The following is a 7,083-nucleotide window of genomic DNA, read 5'->3' on the forward strand; positions in this document are numbered from 1 at the left end:
CATGACCCAGAAAACTGACTTCACTTAACCAAAACTCACATTTACTGAATTTTTCATACAACTACTTATCTCGTAAAGTTTGTAACACAAGTCTCAAATGCTCGGCATGTTCAACTTCACCATGAGAGTAGATCAAAATATCATCTATAAATACAACCACAAATCGGTCTAGATACGGTCTGAAGATTCGATTCATCAAATCCATGAAAATAGCAAGTCCATTAGTAAGTCCGAAAGGGATAACCAAAAACTCATAATGTCCGTACCTTGTTCTGAAAGCAGTCTTTGGCACATCTAAATCTTTAACTCGCAACTGATAGTAGCCTGATTTCAAATCTAACTTAGAAAATTCTGTAGCCCCTTTTAGTTGGTCAAACAGATCACCAATCCGTGGCAACGAATATTTATTCTTTATAGTCACCTTATTAAGCTGTCTATAATCGATGCACATTCTCATAGTTCCATCTTTCTTTTTCACAAACAACACAGGTGCACCCTACGGAGAGAAACTCTGTCGTGAAAAACCTCTATCTATCAATTCTTGCAATTGATCTTTCAATTCTTTTAATTCTGTAGGTGCCATTCTGTACGGACCGATGATATCGGAGTCGTCCCAGGCATTAACTCAATACCAAACTCTACTTCCCGAATAGGTGGCAAACCCCGTAATTCTTCTAGAAACACATCCGGATACTCACATATAATAGGTACTGATTCAATGTTTCTTTCAGCCGCTTTACTGTCGAGCATGTAGGCAAAATAAGCTTCACACCTCTTCTCACATATTTCTGAGCTAGCATTGAAAAAATTACTACTACTAAACCATACAAATCACTCAATTCAATCTGAATAACCTCATCATTCTGACTCCGTAGATCAATGGTCTTTCTTTTGCAGTTCACAACAGTATCATGTAATGTCAACCAGTCCATACCCAAAATTATATCGAACTTATCAAATGGAAGTAACATCAAATTAGCCAGAAACCACAGATCTGGAACAATCAAGGGACAATTCTTACACACTTTTTCAACCATAACACACAGGCCCAAAGGGTTTAACACTCTAATCACAAACTCAGTAGACTCAACAGCTAGAGTCTTGTTGAATACTAATGTCTCACACACATAAGAATGAGTAGAATGAAGATCAATCAATGCAATTACATTAGTATCATAAAGAGTGAATGTACCGGTAATGACATCTAGGGATGAAGCCTCCTCTCATGCCCGTATGGCATAGGCCCTAGCAGGTGCACGAGTCTTCTATCTAACTATTGTATCTTTAGTCCCTCTCTGACCGTCACTAGTATTACCAGCATTTCTGGGTGTCTACCTCGAGCTACAGTATTACCCGATCTCGTATTCTGTATTGGATTTTCTTTAGCTAACATTGGGCAATCTCGAATATAATGATCTATCGATCCATATTTAAAACAGGCTCGATCATGCAATCTAAAATTGTCGGGATGTCATTTACCACAGTGTTTACACTTGGGTTGATTTGATCTGACATTACCCACACTCGCTACTGAGGTAACTCTCAAGCTTACTGGTGGTCTATTCTGATCTCGTCTAGAGTAACCTGAACTGGCTTTAGAACAGCTAAAATCATCTCGAAACTTCTTTGATGCCGACTGGAATGACTTACCGGATGTTCTTTTGTGTGCATCTCTAGCTTCAAAGTCAGCCTTTCTTTTCTCTTTCCCGAGCTCTTCAACTTTGCAGGCTCGCTCAACAAGTACCACAAACTCTTTTATCTCAGTATGCCAACCAACAGTTTAATTTTTTCATTCAGCCCATCTTCAAATCTTTTACACATTATGGCTTCAGTGGAAACACACTCTTGGGCATACTGAATGAGTCTCATGAATTTCCATTTGTACTCTGTCACTGTCATCCGACCCTGTTTCAGCTCCAGAAATTCCTTACGCTTCTGATCGATAAATCTCTAACTGATATATTTCTTACGAAACTCAATCTGAAAGAATTCCTAGGTCACCTGCTCTCTCAGAACTACTAATACTAGGGTATTCCACCAGTGGCATGTTGTGTCTCGAAGCAAGGATATAGCATATTTCAAACATTCATCAGGAGTACAGGACAGCTCATCAGACACACGGATGGTATTATCAAGCCAGAACTCAGCCCGCTCAGCGTCATCTTTATTAGTGGCTTTAAACTCTTCCTCTCCATGTTTTCTGATTTTATCGACAGGTGGTCTATTCAATCGCAACGGATCACTTACTTGAGGTACATCAAGCATGGAAGATGGATTAATCGAGGATGGAGGTTGTGGTGCAACCGGGTTAGTCCGGATATATTAAGCGAACCAGTCATTCATCATTTGATAGAAGGCTTGTTTAGCCTCACATTCTGGACTACTCGAAGCTAGTCGAGAATTACCCTGCGCTGTCCCTTGCGCGAGAGAAGGCACTACACTCTCGACATCATCAGCAACAGCTCTGTGGGGATCCATTTACTATATGAAAACACATTTCAAATGTCAGAAGTCATCATACTATCGCAGTATATAATTATGGCATGTATAGCTAAACTCAAACGCACTATGTTAGTCCTAGAACTGACTAAACCATAGCTCTGATACCAATAAAAATGTAACACCCCTCACCCACATCCGTCGCCGGAATAGGGTCACGAGGTATTACCGATTAAATTATAACTCTGATCAAATTCAATTATAAAATATCTAATAAAAATTCATATAACATAATTACCATACTACGATTCAATGTTATAATAATCCTAGGGTTTTATATACATCAATGTTAATAAGAACATATGAATGTTAAACATTAATATCTAACAAAGAACATATATTGATTTACAAACTTATCAAATATGTACATCCTAACTTTTATGACTTTTAAATAGTGCTATTGAAAAATATATCTTAAAATCATGTAAAAGTCGTGCGCATGTCTTATGCAACCAAATACACATCATTTCATTTCATAAAATAAATTTCACATGATAACATTTTGTTCGCTAATTTATAACACTTGCAAATCATGAATACATATTTTAAATACAACTTCCACCTTGAGCATTTGTACTAATAGTGTGACAGCCCAAAATTGACACTAGTCGGGAAGTGGTTTCGGGACCGCTAAACCGAGTCACCGAAATGTTTGAACGTAATATTTATTGTCTAGAATATGTATTTATGAATGTGTGAAAATTTCAAGCTTCGATTTAGTCGATTGCATGTGAATTCAGTTATTAGGACTTGGGTGACACTTTTGAAATGTGATAGGCTAATCTATAAGGACCTAATAGTGCATGTAATCAAAAGGGGGGACTTGCATGTCAAATTTCCCCCTAATAGCTAGTGGCCGGGCATGACAAGGATTATGGGTAAAAACATGTCATAAAACATGTTGGGACAATGGTGTATGTAAGAAAAAAATAAAATAATGAGCATGGGAATTTAATAATGAAAGGGAACAAAAAAAAAAGAGAATGGTGAGTGTCCCCCCCCTTTGCCGTGAGTTGAAGAAAAGAGAAGAAAAAATTTGTTGTTCATCTTTTTTCATTTCTTTGAGCTGAAATTCTAAGGAAGAAGGAAGGGTTCTTGCTTCATGCTTGGTTTGGAAGAGGATTAGGAGGAGGTTTGGCCATACTTGTGTCTAGATTAAGGTATGTTTGAGGTTGTGCCATGAGATTCATGCATGTTCTTAGTTGCTAGCTTGAGTTCTAATTAGTCCATGGTTCAAAACTTTGCTATATCATGGGGATGATATTCGCCAAGGTAGATTTTGTGTTAATGTCATTGCATGCTAAATATGAAGCTTGTTAATGATACATGTGATGGTGGATTGATGACTCTTGGATTTTCTTTTTAGCATTTTGAGTAAGACATTAAGTTTTGGAATTGATGGAATGGAGAGTATGCTTAAGTTGTGTTATGAACAACTATGTGTTAAATCGAGGTTTGCTAAGCTAGCAATTAAGGTGAAGTGCAATGTTAGTGATTGATTAATAGTGTATATACATGTATGCATATTCGCCATCAAATTAAGAGCATAGGTGATGATGAGTCTATGCTTTGTACATTCGCCATATATATATATATATATATATATATATATATGCATGTGTGATTGGATTATTGATAGTAGGGCTATAGCATATGGTTATGAGCCGAATAGCTAAGAGCATGAGGTAGCAAGATAAAAATTTTTACCATACCGTTCCGTATGTCATAAAATCATTAAATTGTGAATATCAATATGTGTAGCAAAGCGGTTGAATGAGTTAATTTATTTGTTTAAGCTCAAGATCCTAAAGGAGAGGCGTCCAACAAAGGGAAATCGAAGGTCATCGAGTAGCCGACTTGGAATTATTTTACACCGCACAAGGTAGGTCACTAAGCATATATTTTGTATTGATTTAAATAGACATAATGTCTATGTAATTATGCCGAAAGGAATGATAAATTTATATACATGTATGTATGTGGTGATGAAAGTATTGAATGAAAAGAAAAGAGGTGAGATGCATCGAGTTGTTGATTTCGGCACTAAGTGTGCGGGTACAAACATTTGTGATCATGAGAATGGCACTAAGTGTGCGGGTTTAAAATTTGTACAGCACTAAGTGTGCGAGTTTGATCATATAGCACTAAGTGTGCGAGTTGATTATATAGCACTAAGTGTGCGGACTCACTATATGCTTTTGAATCACTATTGACACTGAGTGTGCGACATTATTGAGTCGATCACGGACAACGGATCGGGTAAGTACCTTGAGTTCATGGCTAATAGGCGCTATGTTTATATTTGGAGTTGAGCTTGGTAAGTTTCAACCTATGTGACAATTTAAATTGAAGTCACGTACATAAGAATTATCGTGGAATAAGTGAAAAGTCATGTAGATGTATGAATGTAACGAAAACAAAATGGTGTATAAAATGATTCAAATATCCTATTGATTAGTATATGGAATGTGAATGTGTAACTTGGTATGAGATTGAATCGAAGGTCTAAGGAACTATGGTATAGTTCGGTTTGAATGGAGTAATTAGCCTCGTTCCATTTTGTTTCCTCTTGCGATAATGTTATTAATGGTTGGTAGTGCATTGCTTATGACTTCTTGAGTTATATACTCATTCGGTGTTTGCTTGTCACCTATTTTAGGTTTCTTGGACTCGACTTTTTGCGTATTCGGGACCGTCATCAAGTCATCACACCGGCTAACAACTTTTGGTATTTTCTTCGTAGTTGGTCTAGGAGTACATTTCGCATGTATAGGCTGTTATGCTTTGTTGAAATTTGGTATGTAAACTTTAGCCATGCAAAATGGCGTAAATGTTCGGTTGGAATTGGTTTTGTGATGTTTGGACACAAATCATGGTTATAATTTGGGACATGCATGATGAATTATTAGTTAAATCAAGGAAAAGTCATGAAATAGGCATAGTTTGTTTTAGTAATAGATGCTGACACCAGCAGTGGTGTGGATGTGAAAAATCACTAAAAATAGCAGGTGTAGAATTAAATAGTGAATAAATTATGTAAATGAGCCTTGATGAATCTACTTTCATATGGAAGAAACGAAACGGTCATATGAGTTGTATATTGAGAGATATTTAAGTATTCGTGAAATAGGGACAGAACGGTTTCTGGATTCCCTGTTCCGACTTTGGAAATTCATTATAAATTAACCAGAGATAATTAGGAGTCATACCATATATGTATAGATTCCTCTTTGAGTCTAGTTTCTATAGAAATAAATGGCATCATAATTGAATCCCTGCACAGGGAGATATTCAAGTTGTAACGCATGAAGATCAGTAAAGTCGACCCCTGTAACATGGGAGACTTTAACTAATAAACTGTACTAATTGGCTCGACCAAAAATTCTAGAAAAAACTCTGTAGATGGACATATGAGTCTAGTTTTAGGGAAAAATTATGAAACTGATTTTCTAGTTTTGAAACTCCAGATATGAATTTTAAGGCGACAGTGATGCAGTAACCAGCTTGTCTGGAAATTTTTTTTTATGGACTGTGAAAACAATTAAGTTAAGTCTGTGTGCACCTTGTGTTCGACTCGATGAATTAATGCGACGGGTGTTACAATTTTATTGGTATCGAGCTATGGTTTAGTCGGTTCTAGGACTACCATAGCACGTATGAGTCTAGCTATACATGCCTTAATGTTAATGTTTAAATGTGTGATGACTTCTGACGGTTAAAATTTTTGTTTTGATTAGTAAATGGATCCCGGTATAGAGAGAACCTTGGCGGATGACGTTGAAAGTGTAGCGGCTGATCCTGCGCAAGGGACGCCGCCTATTGAACCTCAGTCATCTGCGAATAATCAAGGTGAGGGGCCTAAACAAGCCTTCTTTACCATGATGAATGAGTGGGTCGCGCAATATGCCCGAACCAATCCGGCTGTCCAACAATTCCCGAATTTGAATAATCCACCCCAAGAGCCCGTAATGCCATCGATTCATCGATCCTATGAGGATGAGTAAGCCACCAGACTTGATTAGGAAGCGCGGGCTGAGGAGTTCAAGGCCATAGTTCTCGATGATGTCGAAAGGGCCGAGTTACGCTTGATAACACCATTCGGTGTTTGATGAACTCATGCACACCGATGAATGTCTAAAGTATGCTATATCCTTGTTGCGAGACTCAGCTTACTATTGGTGGAGGACTTTGATTTCCATAGTCCCAAACGAACGAGTTACTTGGGATTTCTTTCAAATAGAATTTTGAAAGAAATATATTAGTCAACGGTTCATCGATCAAAAGCGTAAGGAATTCTTGGAACTCAAGCAAGGCAGTATGACAAGATTCTGAATACGAACATGAGTTCGTAAGACTCAGTTGGTATGCCCGGGAGTGTGTGGCTGATGAGGTTGCGATGTGCAAGAGATTTGAAGAAGGATTGAATGAAGATTTAAAGCTACTAGTGGGTATTTTGGAGATAAAAGAATTGTAACACTAGTTGAACGAGCACGCAAGGCGGAGGAACTTGAAAAGGAGAAGAAGAAGGTGAATTTGAAGCTAGAGACTATCGCAAAAGATCGACGGGTAAAGTTCCATTCTCGG

The sequence above is a fragment of the Gossypium arboreum genome, chromosome 8, assembly GCF_025698485.1.
Source record: "Gossypium arboreum isolate Shixiya-1 chromosome 8, ASM2569848v2, whole genome shotgun sequence".
Classification (NCBI taxonomy): Eukaryota; Viridiplantae; Streptophyta; class Magnoliopsida; order Malvales; family Malvaceae; genus Gossypium; species Gossypium arboreum.